This window comes from Sceloporus occidentalis, unplaced genomic scaffold (assembly GCF_023333645.1).
Source record: "Sceloporus occidentalis isolate IW3139 unplaced genomic scaffold, rSceOcc1.0.p SCAF_8, whole genome shotgun sequence".
NCBI classification, from domain to species: domain Eukaryota; kingdom Metazoa; phylum Chordata; class Lepidosauria; order Squamata; family Phrynosomatidae; genus Sceloporus; species Sceloporus occidentalis.
The window spans coordinates 45,664,197-45,682,242 of NW_028316988.1; the positions used below are offsets into that span (position 1 = coordinate 45,664,197).

Genomic DNA, 18,046 nt, shown 5'->3' on the forward strand with positions numbered 1-18,046 from the left:
TAAAGATGCATTGCATGCTCTCAAGGCACATACTTTTTTAGTCCTGCACAGATGTTCAAAGCAAGAACAAAACAAAATTGTGTTTTGCCAATACTAGATTTGAATCTGGCTGAACTGAAAACAAAGGAGGTTTATGAACAACTACATTAAATGGACTACAGTCCTGAGTGGCATAACCAGAGAAAGAACCATTTAGAGAGGAAAGTATAGTTTTCCCCATTGTTCCACAAAGGAGAATAATGATTACGCTTTAAAACCTCATTTTTGGGTATGTACCACGCTCTCTTCAAGGTGGGAAGATCAGGTTGCTGAATAGTGTACCTATTGGACTTCTGTCCCTCCAATATTTAGTTCACTATTTAAACTCTGCGGAACAAAACAGTCTGCAATGACACACATTTTAGGATTGCCTTAACTTGGGAAACAGCTATATAAATCAATTCCAGCAAAAGATGAGAAAAGACCTCCACAAACTTGAAAATGCTAGACCCCTTTCTCCTTTGCTACTACTTCATGCCTACTCCCCCAGATAAACACATCTGTAACACCTTGTCAGGTTACTTTTGAAAGACCCTCTTTCCTCCGCAGGAGGACCACACATGAGCACTTAAGGCAAGTGGGTTTCCATATTGCAAGATTCAAGGCAAGACAGAAAAATGGGGCTTTTGATCGAAAGCTAGTTACAACCTAATTTTGAAGAGGCGGGGTGATGAGGACCACCATCTATTCACAATAGCAATCTATTCATACACCAAAGATATGTTTTTTATTAAATCTTTAGAAATCATTTTAAATGTTTCCCAAGACACCTCATACGCCCCTCCTCTTCCGTATGTAACATTTGGCTCCTACCCAGAAAAGCACCGCAGGTTAAGCTGAGACACTGGAAATGTTTCTCAGCCTTGCCCAACAAGCAAGCACAGTCACATTTTATATATATATATATATATATATATATATATATATATAGAGAGAGAGAGAGAGAGAGAGAGTCATAGATGGAAAATGCCCACATAATTAATATGTGAAACAGCTTTGGCTGTGGTGGGCATAAACCACTGTAGTTTTTTAACCTTTAACTCCCGAAACACAAATACAAGTCTCTCTCAAAGTCTCTCTCACATATACGATTCTCTCATGAACAGTCTCCCAACCATTTAAAGCCAAAGTAAGAAGGGCAACCTTGTTGTAAAAACCGTGGCAAAGCAGTTTTGTGGTTGGTTGCTTTGTTTTGTGGCCTGGGAAGCCCAGAGCTTGATATTCGGTTGCGATTGTAATCTGATCTAGAGAAGAACCAATGGTCTGAAACACATTGCAGATATAATCCAGTTTGAGACCGCTTTAACTGTCCTAGCTCAATGCTAGGGAAATCTATCACAGAGCTTGGCTGCCACAACAAACTATACAGTTCCCACGATTCCCTAGGACTGAGCCAAGGCAGTTAAAGTGGTCTCAAACTGGATTATTTCTGCAATGTGTTTTGGACCAAGTGATAGGGTAACAGAAAAATAGCATGGCCTGGAATACTGGCACACAATACAAATTTGTATCCTGAACCTGGTTATTACAAAACATAGGCAAAATCACCAGTTTATTTAGTTGGCAGGTGGATCGTGGTAGTATTCGAAACTGAAGACGGTTCAGTTTCATGCTGAGGATAGAAACAGAATGGCACTAACAATTTCTGAAAACCTAAATTACTCAGTGCTAGTATACTGGATCTTAGAAGGAACCGAATCTGATCACCTGGTTATTACTGGTAACCACAACTGTCAAAGATACCCAGCACTAAGTCCCATTTCCCAAGATCTACATGAACCATAGAGAATTCAAAGAAGAAGGATGTCTTTCATTGTCCCTGGTCCCAAAGTGCAAACTTTTACCAATACACAGGTGGTGAGGACCACCATCTATTCACAATAGCAATCTCTTCATACACAATTTTTTCCTTGCCCCAGACAAGGAAAAAAAAATAGAATTACAGTGGTCTTCCCACATTCGCTGGAGTGAATGTGGAAAACCCACAAATAAAATAACACTATTCTTTTCAGTTAAGAGAACACCTCTCTAGGAATCTTCAGGTCCTCCAGTGCAACTCTGTGATCAATATCTATCTTCCAGAGGTTGATCACAGAATCATGCTGGAGGACCTTCAAATGTCTAGAGAAGTGTTTTCTCTAGGAATGTCTATGTTCTCCAGCACAACTCTATGGTCAACTCTATGGTCCATGCAGATTTGCGCTGGAGGACCTAAAAAGTCCTAGAGAGAACATATTAATCCAAACCGCAAATAATCAAATCCACAAACGTCAAAGCTGCAAATGTGGAGGGGCCAACAGCCTCTGTCTTAAGAAAAGCGCTTGCTGCTTTTTGCAACGATAAGTCAAACAGGAAACCTTGCAAACAGAAAATGAAAAGTCACCGTTTGAAGACTATTTTTAAAAAATAGAAAATTTGACAGAGAACAAAAGTCTACTAAAAAATTATTTAACCACAAAACATTAGTTTGATTGAAAGATTCATCAGGTTGACTGGCAAGGGATTGTCCTTGTAACAGGCAGCTGCTGGAGAACCTTGCATTTGTTCCTCTGCCAAAATGACCCTGAATCATCTGTTGCTTTACAGGAAAGACGGCATCTGTTCAAATCAAGGTTAAGCTATTTTTATAAGCAAGGCAAGAGTATTGATTATTTGCGTTTGCCACGGACATTATGAACTGCTATAATTTATGATAGCTGGGATGAGTAACATGAAAGGCAAGCCTTCCGCAAAATACTGTCTGTAATGGAAGCATTTCAGAAATATTTGGATGCTGTGCTTTGCCACAAAAGGTCTACATTTTTCAAGCACTGTTACATAAATGCAATTACCAATACTATGAAGACTATCAAGCAAACAGAGAACTTTCAAATTCCAAGCCATTTTGTTTCTCCCATCTTAATAAGACTAGAAAATCAGCTATATCAGTAAAGGCATAGCTCTTGGGTGTGGGGAAATAGTATGAACAATTTTAGCATCTTCAGGTTTCCATTCACACACCTTTATCTATTATCTATCAGGGCTTATCTTGAATCAGCCCTTATCCACTAATGACAACAACCACCAGTTCAACACCTACACAGCGTCATCTGATTCCAATGACATAGTATACATTGACTTTGGTGTATACTGAGGACTTCCTATAGATGTTTAAAACCATAAGAGCCCAGAGAGACCCAAAGGCATGAACATAACAGATTAAAGCAGAAATCCCAAAGCTATTTTCCATAACCTTTGGTCAATTATTTAGGGAGATTTTACAGTAAAAATAGAAGAAGCCCTCTGCCATGCAAAGACAGCATGAGCAGAACAACTCCTTATTACTAGATCGTGAAGTCATGCTTCAATATGGTGGTTATATCTAGAGACTTCAGAACTGCCCTTGTTGTCATACTTGAATGAAGTGTTATCATCTTCCCAAGAAGCTGTTTCAGTCCTCCAGAAAAGCCTGAGGAGTTCCTTTATAACAAAACTGATCCTGAAGGTAGGAGCGGAATACTACGTTTCCTCCTACAAAGTTGTTTAGAAAATGGTGAGCATAAGGACACATTCATAACCCTGCGTTTTAACCATAAGCACACATACAACCCAGTCTGTATACCACCTAAGTCTCACTGTGTGTATGTGCCTTCAAGTTGCACATTGACATATGGCAACCCCATGAATTTCATAGGATTTTTCTAGGCCAGGGAAACTCAGAGGCGGTTTTGCCAGTTCCTTTCTCTAAAACATAGCCCACAGCACCTTGTATTCCTTGGCAGTCTCCCATCCAAGTACTAACCAGGGCTGACCCTACTTAACTTCCAAGATCAAATAGTTTCTGTGCCTTTAGAGCAGTGGTCCCCAGACTGTGCCCTTTAAGAGATTTTGGACTTCAGCTCCCAGAAGCCTCAGCCATGTTGGCCAATAGTCTGGGATTCTGGGAGTTGAAGTCCAAAACCCTTTAAATAGCACAGTTTGGGGACCACTACTTTAGAGTATCTAGATTCATTACCTGGATCCAAACCACTTTTCAAGACAACCTGTTGACCAGTATTTTAATACGACTGTGTGAATACCCATTCAGTATAACTTAAAGTTATACATGATACGCAACTAGGTATTTGGAAGGATTTGGGGAGAGAATGTAAATTTGTTTAAAAGAATACAGATCTGGAAAAGTTCTGAGTTCCTAAATATGATATCTGTACCCAGGAATTTGAAATATTTATCCTTTCCTTGTTTATTCTCCCATCTGGAGAAAAGTCCCTTGCCAAATAATACTCTCTGCACATAACCAAAAAGCATTGATAAAAACTGCAGCCGAAACACTTTTCAAGCTGCAATTCTCATCAGGAGAGCACATGCTTTCAGCTATTTCCAAACTCTAGATGGTCAATGGTAAATGCGATACCCCTTCAGCTTCTTTTGCAAAACAAATCTTCTTTAGAGCAAAAATAAAAAATGTATTTTAAAACCAGACACATTTTACTTCAGCGAGTTCTTAAAGCAATGTTCTTATGTCAATATATCTGATGTATATTAAGTAAAAAGCTAATCAGCACTTAATATTTTAACATGCAAGCAATAACTAGAGCATCCAGAGGAACGCAATAAAATTAAGCTTGATGACGATTTCAATTACAAATACATTTCACACTATTAAGAGTGAAAATGTTTATTTTAACAAAAGCTTAAAAGCAATGTATAATTAATGGTGTGTATTATACATAAAGGAGCCAGCATGGTGAAGTGGTTTGAGCATTGGACTATGACTCTGGAGACCAGGGTTCAAATCCCTGTTCAACCATGAAAGCCAACTGGGTGACCTTGGGCAAGTCACACACTCTCAGCCTAAAAAAACTGGTGATCAGTTTGCCTTACACCATTAAGTCAGAGATGAACCGTGAGTCACACAGCAATTATACATAAAGTATATAAAATAATTTTTCAACTCAAGAAGAGTTCCTAAAGTGATGTATGTTCTGTTAAAACAGCCAAGAGAAGTAACCCAAGTCTAGGTAAATACCAACAAACCAATGTAAATAATAATAATTGGAGACGGAATTTACATAGGAAGGAGCCAAGCAAATGTCTCACGGAAAGAAAATCTACTGAGTGGATCCTGTTATTAGAGGAAGCTGGTGAGATGACCAATTACAAAATTGCTTATAAAATGTATTAAACTGGTGATTCCCTAACTGTGCCACAGAAAAACTGACACCTTACTGAAAAATTAAAACCACCATGTTCAATGTACCTACTAATCTCTGACCCTTAGAGAGAAGTGGCCCAAATCTCACTTCTCTCTCAATATATAAGTGCTAAAATACTCCAGCGGGAGGAAGCATACACTAGGATCAACAGGTTCGCACAATCTGGAGCTGATCACGAAAATGCATACGTTCCCGAGTGAAGAATAAAGTTAATCTCTGATTAATCCAGAATAATATTGTTGCCCTCTGCATCAAGTTTAGGAAAACCTACACTAAAGGTTTTAGTTGGGCATAACCTAAACCAATCATGCTTATGCATATCCATGTCCACGCATACTGATTTCCCATGTATATCAAGTGCGTCTCTCAAAGAAAACAGATAATGTACTACACCAAGATTGTTTAGTACAGTGGCTCTCTATATTTGCAGTTTTGACTTTTGCGGATTTGATTATTTGTGTCTTTGGTTAATATGTTCTCCCTAGGAATCTCTAGGTCCTTCAGAACAACTGACAGAGAACCTAGAAGCTCTAGAGAAACCACTTCTCTGGGCATTTGTAGGTCTTGCAGCATGATTCTGACTTCTGCCAGATGTTGACCACAGAGTTTCACTGGAGGACCCAGAGTTTCCTAGAGAGGTGTCTTCTTAGGTAAAAAGAATAGTGTTTTCTTATTTGCATTTTTGCCACATTCACGGGGTCCTTGACCCCTAACCCCAGCAAATGTGGAGGGGCCACTGTATATATTTTATCATATATGTTTTCAAGTATCCACAGCTCTGTTAATGGAACACACAAACCAAACTATGCAGCTAGTACTTCTTCTCGTCTACCTCCCATACGTTTCGTGAGGATGTGTGTGGCACAACCCTGGAAACTGCCCATGTTGCATATACTGAGCACTACCGATCAGAGCAACGAATAGCCATATTCTTCGTCTTCAATGCCTTGCTAATACAAGGTGTATGGCCAATACTTAGAAGCGAAACCCAAACATCCAACCTACCTTCCTCTAGATCTACATCTGGTTTATATAACTGCAGGAATGTCCCACGACCAGAGTTCCAGTCACAGGAACTAGAGATGCAAGCCAGCAAGCTTTAATGCAGATGCTGTTAGTGTGTTGATTTGCTTTGTCTGTTCTTTTATTTTGCTATTGATTTTCACCACAGTTAGCTGCCTTGCAGAAAGATGGGACATAAATCGAAATAAATGAGTGAATGGTACTCGGCACAGTTGCGCTACTCTGAGTATTCTGCTGTTCCTGCGCATGAACAAGACTCGTCCCTATCTCTGTATTTTTACCTGGCCCACAGCACAGAACTGGCCTTGTCTTCATGCAGAAATACCAAATGGATACAGGGACTGAAAGCAAGACTACAACTCAGTTTCTACCAGCTACTTTTAAGAGCTATTTCCAAACGATTTTGCAAATTTTTAGGTACCTGGCAGCAGGCCAGCGGGGACTTTCTTCCCCGCAAGGCTTGATTGTAATTTACTATGGGAAATGAGGGAAAAATAATGGGGAACACATTAAGCAATTTTTTTAAACATATAATAATCAAAGCAGCCACCTGTACGCAGCTGTTCTTCAAATAAAAATAAAACCAGCAATTTATAAAAATCTATAGGAAATGGAAAGTTTGATTGGCAATGGGAACCTTCAAAAAGGTTAAAGCCCTAATTTGACTCAGGTTCTCTTTTGAGTATGGAAAAAATGATCTGACACCAAGTTCTTGTGCTCAAGCCATTTTGAATATCAAGACTCTAACAAACCCTGCCAGCACCAGATCTTCCTTACTGGTATCATCTTCACAGTATGCCTCTAGAGCCCAATAAAATTGGGGACAGATTAAGGACAGAGTTCCTAAAGGCCAAGCAAACCAAAATAAATTCCATATGTGCATTTTGCAGCAATCCATTACACTGCAATTATCACCTCTAGGATGCTTTTAAGATTAGAGGTGTTACTCTTCTGCAAATATCAACTGCTGGGAGAATTACATGGGGAAGGTCTTCATTCTGTGGCTGGCTTCTATTTGGAACCAAAGTGCTGGATTACAATAGTGTTGCTATTATTTGTTACTATTATTATCCTGTCTTCGTCCCAATATAGACAAGCAAAATGGCTGGCAGGAAATCCAATTAAAAACAGTATAAAACCATAAGAAGTATAAACATAACATTTTAAAAAGCACTAAACAATTTATAAAGTTACATTAAAACACTAAAATGTATTTTAAAAACTCTATGCAAACCTTAAAATCTGAATTGCACAATTGATATCTCCCTTTATGAGCCAATTAGAGCACCAGGGCTGTATCAGCACTGCAGAAATAATACAGTTTGACGCCACTTTAACTGCCATGGCTCCATGCTATGGAATCCTGGGATTTGTAGTTTGTTGTGGCACCAGAGGCACAAAATTGTCTCACAAAATTACAGTTCCCAGAATTCCATATCACTGACCCATGGCAGTTAAAGTGGTGTCAACCTGTATTAATTCTGCAGTGCAGATGCAGCCCTGGCGCTCTAATTGGCTCATAAAAGGAAATACGGTCCTTCAAATAACCTGGACCCAAGCCATCTTAGTATTGATTTAACTAGCACCAGCAGTGTACACTGTCGTTCGCAGAGTACAAGACAAGTCCCTGCCTCAAGGAGTTTACAATCTAATGTATGGCTTCAAAACAGCAGAGAGAGGAGAATGAAAACACAGGTTAACAAGAAGAGAATACAACTGTTCTGATTTCATGGACATGATCTTGGTTACAAGGAGGGCATGGGAAAATGGGAAGGGGCATGAGGAGATGTTACTGTCCTCATTTGTTGTTGTTGTTGTGTGCCTTCAAGTCTTTTCCAACATAAGGTGACCGTAAAGCAGACCCATCACAGGGTTTTCAGGTTTCTTCAAAGGAGGCTTGCCATTGCCATCCTCGGAGGCTGAGAGAATGCCATTTGCCCAAGGTCACCCAATGGGTTTGATGGCTCAGCTGGGATTCGAACCCTGGTCTCCAGAGTCCTAGTCCAACACTCAAACCACTACACCATCATGGCTCTCAGGGCTGGGGGAGATATCCTTGGTCTCATACAGCTCATAAAAAGGTTCAGCTGCACTAATCTTACATAAGTACTAAGGGTACCATATATTCTAGATCAACGATTTCCAACTTTGGTCCTCTGGGTGATTTGGACTTCAGTTCCCAGAAGCCGGAGCCAGCTTGGCCTAGTCAGGAATTCTGGGAGGCGAAGTCCAAGACATCTGGAAGACAGAAGTTTGGAAACCACTGCTCTAGGTCCTCTGCTCATTTCAGGAGATGCAACTGAAGACTATGCCCAAGTCCTTGCCATCCCAGAGCAGCTGTTTCCTAAGCAGCACAATGCAAGTCTTCCCTCTTTCCTCCTCCTTTTCATCTGACCTACTGATCCTCCCATGCCCCTGCCAAATTAAATATTTGTGCTGATGTCGGCAAAAGACCCTGATCTCTAAAATCATCATTTGTGTGCAACATCTGTGCAAACCTGAAGGTCCTAAGACTTCCCATGGCACGCAGTTTTTGAAACGGCCGGGCTGCAAAATCACCAAGAAATGGTGCATCTATACTTACACAAACAAAGACTTGTGTTAACATGAAGAAGAGACTAAATTATGCCTCCCTCTATAATCAGCTCTTCAGGAATGCAATACAGTGTTAAGTGTGTTTTCCTCACCCAGTAATCCCAAACTTTTCATTTCAAGCCTGGCCTGCAGAAGAGATAACAGTCGAAAACCAAACATCTTGACCTTGGCCAACTCTATCACAAATCGCAGGCTGTAAAGAAGGTGATGGGAGGGAAATGTATTTTAGCTCCCAACAATTTGCCCAAGAAAACTGAATCCAGAACACTGTGGGAGTAATTCTGATTTTTATTCATGTATATTCAAGCACTCTCCCATCATGGAATTCAAAGCAGCATACATGCAGCTAAAAGGTGGTCTACTATCCAGGCACTCAGAAAATTGTGCTCTCAAGACCTACCATACACAAAAACAAAACTGCAGCACCTTTTTACAAATATGTCAAGGTGATCTACATCTGTAAACACATTTGTGCATGTGGATCACTTTTTTTGGATAGCCATTTGGAACCAAGGTGCATTGTTTCCATATGCTAAAGATAAATAACTGCAGCTTCTGTATTTTAAGTTAAATCACTGCAAGTACAATCAGTCCCCAAATGTTCTTTTATCAGACATTGGACATCTCACCTCTAGCTCACTGTATGTGACAAAGTAAGGAACTGGAAATTTTCCCTAACATGTCAACCTCAAGATGTTTTGGATTCCAATGATTGGCCCCAAGTTATCATGGCCAACCATTAAGGATGACAGAGCTATAGTCTAAATTTCTGCAAGGCACCAGTTTGACCAAAACTGATTTGAGCTGCAATAGGTCTCCCACTTGGTGGCAGCATCCCAACTGCAGAATGCACTCCCCAAGAAAGCTCACTTGGCACCTACCTTCATGTCATCATAAAAGGGTTTTTAAAGTTAGCTATATGGTACTATATGTATTGAGATCTTGTACCACCTTTAAGACTAACAGAAAGAAAGAAGTTGGCAGCATGAGCTTTCGTGGACTAAAGTCCACGGAAGCAACTGAAGAATATATGGTACTATAATGTTTTTTATTATGATGTTAACTTCATGTAAATTGTAGTGGAAAACTGTACAGACTTGGACTACCTCTACCTCTACTAATATAATGTCCTTCACAAGCTTTGCTGCAAGAGTTTAAGATTCTGCTTTGATATTCACAGAAGAAAATTAAGAGAGATTTAAAAATATTGATATTTATGACTGCTTTCGAAATGTTCAAAGAGTAAGACACATTACTTCTGCAACTGCAAGAAAAAGAAGAAGACTACAGGCCATTGTTCTTATCCCTTACACATGCAGGACTCAGGCTGAGAAAATACAGTTTATTCAAAATGGTAATTGACCATAATAATGAAGACTGATGGAGAGAGTCTTCATTTCTCCTTCCTAAGTGGAATCATGACTGAGCAGAGAATTACAAACTATTAATTCTCAGATTCTAGCTGACTATATTAGGCTATAGCTTCTTAATAGTCACCTCAAATTTAAGTGGGGAAAGGGAGAAGTGCCTAATACCCTGAAGCAAGTCATAGCCAAAGAAAGTTTAAATTGGTCAGGGAAAATGTAAAGACTAAATATCAAACAATGCTGATTTTTCAGTAAGCACAATCAATACGTACAGAATGACAATTTCAGGCCCAAATTCAACTACCTTCCTGTTCTTAGCACTTATAGCTGCTTGACAGAACATAAGGAGCAAAACCGTTTATACCTGCCTAGGCTTCAAGGTAGCTCTGTGACAAGTAAAGGACGAAGTTGCTTTTTGTTCTAAATATTGAATTGCAGTCTGCCATCCTAAGTTTGCATATGTATTTATCAGCTGAAGAGCTTGAATACATGAACAAAGCTGACACTATCCAAAAATCCTTTTCAATCAATAATAAGAAACGAACACTGGCATAAAACAGAGATGTGTGTTGCTTAAATGTAAAGACAGAAATACGAACTTAGAAAGGAATATGGATGCAAACAGGAAATGCAAACACTGAGTTAAGTACACCTGCCAGCTTTTGCGTCAGCAGCAGCCAGTTGGCAAGATTATGGAAACGCACACTGCTTGCCATATGTTGAGGGAGGGGGTTGCAAGAGAGACGTCTCGGTCCAGAATGGGGGTTTCCATCAGCTGACTCTCTCACCGTTAAATAACCGAGAAAGATGGATCTGAAGCCTGCCATTCTGAGTTAGCCCCCGCTAAATGATCCATGACTCTCTTTCTGGCCTTGGCCACCAATCTCCAAAGGAAACGCAACAAAGCAGGATAAGGTAATAAAAAACACTCTCTTTAGTCACAGCAGCTGATTACAGCACCTACCTTTTTCCTCGTGAGAAAAGTTGGGGAAGGTTTTGGATGTTTAGTAGCTGTGCACTCACTCAAGTCCAAGGGGAATAGCTAGAAGGCTACGTGGCATTCAGACAGAGCAGCACCGAGAGGGAGGGGTGTGTAGAAGCGGAGGAAAGCAGAGAAGGGAAAGATAGCACCCTCCTCCTGTCCCCTTACTAATAATGAGCAAGAGCAGTGACCAAAAGGAAAGACAGAATAGTCCTCCCAGAGCTTTCTTCCAAAAGGTAACAGGAGCAGAAGAACCTCTTTCCAAAGGGACACTCTGGAGCATGCCAGAAGGAGCAAAGGAGAAGGAGATACTCCTGGGAACTTATTTTCCACACTCCAAGGGGCTTCCGGCTACATGAAAAGGATTCACAGGAATGTGTAAAGTTGGGCTTCGACTCCTGAACTCCTGATTCGAGTTCTTTTGTATAAGAATCTGAGTTCCTTTATAATCTTCTTCTCATCCACCCATAAATCCAGGCATATTTCTCTTCGCATACCTAACTCCTTTTGCCCACTTTAAGTGTCAGGTATAACCTCCCATCTCAAGCACAAAGAGCCTTGGCATTTTGCATTTGAGTCCATTCAGCAACCAAAAATCTAGACACGCAGCACTTTAAACCTGCTTCCTGCAATTTGGATCCAGTACACGTTCACTGGACACCTATACATTCACCTAAACAATCCCAAACAATCCAGGGTTGTTTCAGTGAACTCTGGTTCCCTTCAAGGCCTACCCTCCCCTTTCAGCAAATCCATCTGTATTCTCCTCTACTCCAAGATCCCCTCTTCAGCCTTTTCTTTTCCCCTGACCACCTAGAGCTCCATCCTCTCTCGCCCTCATATCTCCAATCTCCCCCATTGATACACCTTGTAACCTCACACAACCCAGCTGTATACACTCCTCTACTGTCCACCAATCCCTCTGATACCAACCCACCTATTTCAGTTCTTGCATCTACCCTGCAATTTTGTCTTTCCCCTCTACAGATCTTCCCATCAAATTCCTCCATTACTCATCCCAGTGGCTCCCATTCCTGACACCAATTCCTCACGCCGCTCATCCTGAATCCTGCTTCCTTATCTAACCCCGGCTGTGCCCAGCCATGGAAAAAGAAACGCAGTGGGTAGAAGAGATAAAGAAGGGCTAGGAGAAAGAAGAAATGAAAGTAGAAATAAAAAGACCCACTCCAGGAACCGGAGAATAGCTTTGGGGGGTGCAAAGAGAAAGAGGAAAATCTGGCAATGAGAGGGTGAGTTTGGAGGACCAACAATACTGCAATTCAGATGCTGGGGGTGGGAAACCAGTGGAGGGGGACTGGGGCTACTGGTTTTTCTGGAGTACAGTAACAGGGCCTGGGGGAAAGATCTTTAAAAGAGCAGTGAGGCTTTTTTGTTCTTAGTTGCCATCAAACTGACTTCAACCCACTGCAACCCTATGTATGAGAGGCCTCCAAGTCACTCCATCCTCAGCTCCTGCAGACTCACAGACGGCCTCTCTGACTGAGTCTATCCATCTGGGATGCAATCTTCCTTTATTCCTATTGCCCTCCTCTTTACCTGGCAAGTCCTGTCTTCTCACAAAGTGGCCAAAACAGGACAACCTCAGCTTAGTCATCTTGGGTTCCAGGGAGAGCTTGGACCTGATCTTCTCCAAGACCCATCCATTGCTCTTTTTAGCAGCCCACTCTTCTCCAGCACCACATCTTAAAGAAGAGTGTAAACATTGGTTGTTGTTGTTAACTGTCCTTGAGTTGACTTCAGCACATCTCCAAGACCCACCGTCCTCCACTGCTCTGCTTAAGTCTTGTAGATGCAGGTCCATGGTCTCTGACTGAGTCCATCCATATGACATATGGTCTTCCTTTCTTTCTACTACCTTCTACATTTCCTAGCATTCGTATCTTTTCTAGTGAGTCATGGCTTCTCATGATGTGGCCAAAGTACGACAGCCTCAGTTTTGTCATCTTGGCTTCCAGGGAGAGTTTAGGTTTGTTCTGTTTAAGGGCCCATTTGTCTCTTTCTGGCCATCCAAGGCATTCTTAGCACTCTTCTCCAGGACCACATCTCCAATGAGCTGATTTTCTTTGCTGGGTTTCTTCACTGTCCAGCTCTCATATCCATAGGTGGCAATGGGCAATAGGAGCAGAAGAATTCCTTAAGCATAAGAATAGCTTAGAGAGGCTCTTTGCAAAACCCCAAGGGCTGCTGCGGAGATACTTGGTTGGTTTAAGCCGCCTTGAATCCCATTAGGGGAGGCAGGCAGGATATAAATCCCATAAATCAATAAATACAGTTATGCCAATTTTCATAGAATCATAGAGTTGGAAGAGACCACAAGGGCCATCCAGTCCAACCCCATTCTGCCATGCAGGAAATCCAAATCAAAGCATCCCCATTGACAGATGGCCATCCAGCCTCCGCTTAAAGACCTCCAAGGAGGGAGACTCCACTACACTCCATTGAGGGAGTTTGTTCCACTGTTGGACAGCCCTAATGTTGAGGTGGAATCTCTTTTCCCATAGCTTGCATCCATTGCTCCAGGTCCTAGTCTCTGGAGCAGCAGAAAACAAGCTTGCTCCCTCCTCAATATGACATCCCTTCAAATATTTAAACAGGGCTCTCATATCACCTCTTAACCTTCTCTTCTCCAGATTAAACATCCCCAGCTCACTAAGTCATTCCTCATAGGGATTCATGGTTCCCAGACCCTTCACCATTTTGGTTGTTACGCTTTTAAGTGTATCTTATGCCAACTTGCATTCTAGGCAACCCAGCCCAGTCCTGGCGTTGCTGCTGCATGCCTTCCAAGTCGTGAAATGTCTATCTGTAAGCTGCTTTGAGAGTCTTTCTGGCTGAAGAGCAGGGCATAAATACGCTAAATAAATAAATAGGGTGGCTCTAAAGGGTCCCTGAAAGGTGGTTTGAGTGTTGGACTATGCCTCTGGAGACCAGGATTCGATTCCCAGCTTGGCCATGAAACCCACTGTCACACTCTCTCAGCCTCAGGGGAAGGCAATGGCAAACCTCCTCTGGACAAACCTTGCCAAGGAAGAAACCCCAGGATAGGGTTGCCATAAGTCGGAAATCCATGCTTCTCAGTTGAGGATGGAGGACCTTTGGGGCAGAAAGGTTGGAATGTGGGACATGTCCAGGAAAAAGTGGACATCTGGAGGGGGGGACAACCATATGACCACATGTCCTAACTGCAAAAGAGGACAAGGCACCGTAAAATGTAGGACATTCAAGAACAATGTAAAGCGTTACAACACACAGAACCTAAATACTCATATCAATATAAATCCATGTTTCTTAGTCAATGCTCCAAATGAGATGTTTAGAGTTTCAGAAGGCTGAAATGGAGGGCATGTCCTGGAAAAGGAGGACACTGGCCGCCCTAAATGTGTTTTAAAAAGGAGGGCTTTTGGAATCCGGAATGGAGGACATGCCCAGGAAAAGGAGGACATTGGCTGCCCTGAATGTGCTCCTTGATCTTACTCAAAAATTGAGGACCTTTTGGAATTCCCTCCTGGAGAGATGGATAAAATGGAGGACGTGTCCTGGAAAAGGAGAGCACTGGCAATAAAATAGAGGACCTTTTGGAAATTCTTCCTGGACAGAAAGCTTGAAATGGAGGACGTGTCCTGGAAAAGGAGGTCAGTGGGCAAAAATGGAGGACCTTTTGGACAGATGGAGGACGCATCCTGGAAAAGGAGGGCGCCTGGTCACCCTAAATGCGCTTAAAAACGGAGGGCCTTTTGGGATCCGTCCTGGAGAGAAGGCTGAAATGGAGGACGCGTCCTGGAAAAGGAGGACACTGGCCAAAATGGAGGACTTTTTAAAAAAAAATCCCTCCTGGAAAGAAGGCTGAAATGGAAGACATGCCCACTGGCCAAAATGGAGGACCTGGATGAAATGGAGGACGTGTCCGGGAAAGAAAAAGAGGACTCTTGGGTTAAAAAAGGGGGATGGGAAGGTTTTTTGGGGGGGGTTGAGAAAAAGGGGCTCAGCTGCGGAGGAGGAAAGAGGGAAGGGTTATGAAAGGAGGATCTGGGTTCGAGAGATGCGGGTTTAGCCAAGGTTTTAGGGGAAGGGAAGAAGATGGAGGGTTGCAGCCCCACCCAGAAGCCCCGGAGACCCCCAAACGCCCCACGGAGACCCCCGGCCTCCCAGGCTGAGATCCCCCAGGCCTGGGCCCTCACCAGGAGCCCAAGCGCCGCCTCAGAGCCTCCTCCGCCCGGCAGCAGCAGCAGCAGCGCCGCCCTCTCCTTCTCCTCCGCCGCCGCCGCAGGAACAGCTCCGCTCAGACGGCTCCGCCATGATGGAATGCGGCCTCCCGCGCATGCGCACTGCCGCCCGCCCCAGCGCCACGGTCCGACCGAGGGGGGAAAAGCCGAGCGGGCGGGCGCGTGAAGGCAAAGGAAGGGAGGCATGCGGGCGGGCGCGGCAAGCGACGGGAAGATTATGTCAAGGGCGAGGAGGAGGAGGAGGAGCTTTATCTGCTTCTGCACAGGCTTCAGAAGAGAAGGGGAAAGCTGCTCGGGAGGGAGGGTTTTCTGGATCCAAGGTGCAAAAAAGGGAAGCAAAGGGAGGGAAATATAGCATTAGAGCGCTTTTATGATTATACATATATGTATATATATATATATATGTTTATATATTTCATATAGCAAAGTATACTCTTATAGCACCTTTATTTCACTTAACTCCTACGGTTGCTTATATATTATACTGATATGTATATTTTTATATAATTATTATGTTCCAGATATATATATATATATATATATATATAAATGTATATCATATGGCAAAATATACTCTTATTCTTATAGCACCATTATTCCACTTTAACTGCTATGGTTGTTTATATCAATATATATACATGTGTGTATATATATATATATATATATATTGATATAATTATTATATTCCATATATATATATATATAGAAAGAGAGAGAAAACTATTATAATATATTTCATATAGCAAAATATACTCTTATAGCACCATTATTCCACTCTAACTCCTATGGTTGCTTATATATTATCCTGATATATATATTTATGTAATTATTATATTACAGATATACATATATATATCTATATATATATATTGTAATATATCTTATAGCAAAATATACTCTTAGAGCACCATTATTCCTCTTTAACTGCTGTTGCTGCTTACTCTGGCATTCTGGATCCAGGGTATAAATGCAGATTCTGTAGTGTATTTATTGTTTGTCAATAAGCACAATATTTGATATTTAGAAATGAATGGGAAGATGAATTCAATGTCCCTATATTTCCCAGTATGGAGGATGGTGCAGTGGTTTGAGCGTTGGACTACAGCTCTGGAGACCCGGATTCGAATCTCTGCTCTGCCATGTAAGTCCAATGGGTGACCTTGGGCATGTCACACTCTCTCAACCTCAGAAAAAGGAAAAGGCAACCCCCCTCTGAACAAATCTTGCCCAGAAAACCCTATGATAGGATTGCCTTAGGGCTGCCGTAAGTCGAGAACCAACTCAGAGGCACACATAAAAGGGTTGTGTTGGTTTTAACTGTTGGTACAATGTGTGGTTTTATGACTATGTAAGGATTTGAATCAGGTTTTCCTAGCTGCTCCTTGGATGCATTGATGTATTGATGTCTACCTCTATGCAGCTGTCATAGTCCAACAGCTACATGGCATTAACTGTAACATCTATTTCCTTTTCCTCCAATACAGTAACGCATTACAGGCGCACCTCTGTTAGCAAAGTTGGTGTATTCCTGGGTATTAAACATGACATCAGACGCAGAAATAACGTGGAAACAATAAGGACCGGTTCCTGCATCACAAAACAGAAGAGCGGTTGAGCATCTCCCAGCAAACATTTACTCTAAGTAGCAAGCCAGTGTGGCGTAATGGTTTGAATTTTGGACTATGACTCTGGAGACCAGGGTTCGAATCCAAGCTTGGCCATGAACCTCACTGGGCAAGTCACATTATCCAGGCCTCAGAGGATGGCAATGGCAAGCCCCCTCATAGTTTTCTGTGGGTTTCTTGGGCTATGAAGACGCCAGCCGCAGACGCTGGCAAAACCCCAGGAATAAACTCTTCCAGAACATGGCCTCTATAGATTCTGGAGGCAGCTGATGTTTACTTTTCTTGTTGCAGACGGTCGCAAACGGTTATAATAGCATTGTCTGGAGTACTGTACAATCCTGTTCTTTTCCTGCTTAAGCTGTGTTTACTCCATTCTTTATTGCAGGCTGCTGGACTGCAATACCAAATACCTGTGTTCCTCCAGCACTGCTTTGCCATTTGACCACTGCTAGTGCTTCTTAAAAAATTTCAGCTGGACAGAGGATGAGGAGGAAAAGGGGGTATTAAAAATCTCTGTAAAAGGGAGTAAAACTCCAAGATATAACTGTGTTAGTCTGTAGAGTCAGTATGGAGAGAGATCTGATCACACCTTTGTGACTAGCTTAAGAAAGAAGTTGGCAGCATGAGCTTTCGTAAACTTAAGTCTTCTTCCTCAAATGCACCAAATGCGAAACCACCAACTTCTTTCTTTAGTTAGTTTCTAACTACAAGATCTCTCTCCATACTGTGAAAAAGAGCTTCAGGTTCAAAGGCTTTGTTAACTTGAGTATGCATGAAGTTAGAAAATAGCCTTATCAAAAAAGCATTTAAGGGTCTGAAAGCACACGATGCAGCGATTTTCGCCAAAGCCAAGTAAATCTAGACCTGGTAATGCTGGTGTGGGAGTTTGCTTAGGAACTCTCTGTACCATTGCCTTGAGGTTGAAAAGTCGCGCGCTCCTAGATTAGATCCACGAGAAGCTTGCGGTTCCAGAAGA

At 42.0% G+C, this 18,046-nt stretch overlaps 1 protein-coding gene across 3 annotated transcripts in view; it reads right to left on the reverse strand.

The window, feature by feature from the left end:
* Positions 1-15,510, reverse strand: part of LOC149308812 (fibronectin type-III domain-containing protein 3A-like) — a 59,007-nt gene extending 43,497 nt beyond the window's left edge. For 2 of the 3 annotated variants that reach the window (XM_089536518.1, XM_089536520.1), the window contains exon 1: positions 15,401-15,510. The gene's annotated coding sequence lies outside the window, so the exon portion shown is untranslated. Of the gene's footprint in view, positions 1-11,183; positions 12,974-15,400 lie in introns of those variants that run through there. The other variant, XM_089536519.1, reaches the window with a different exon arrangement.
* Positions 15,511-18,046: the final 2,536 nt, after the last annotated feature.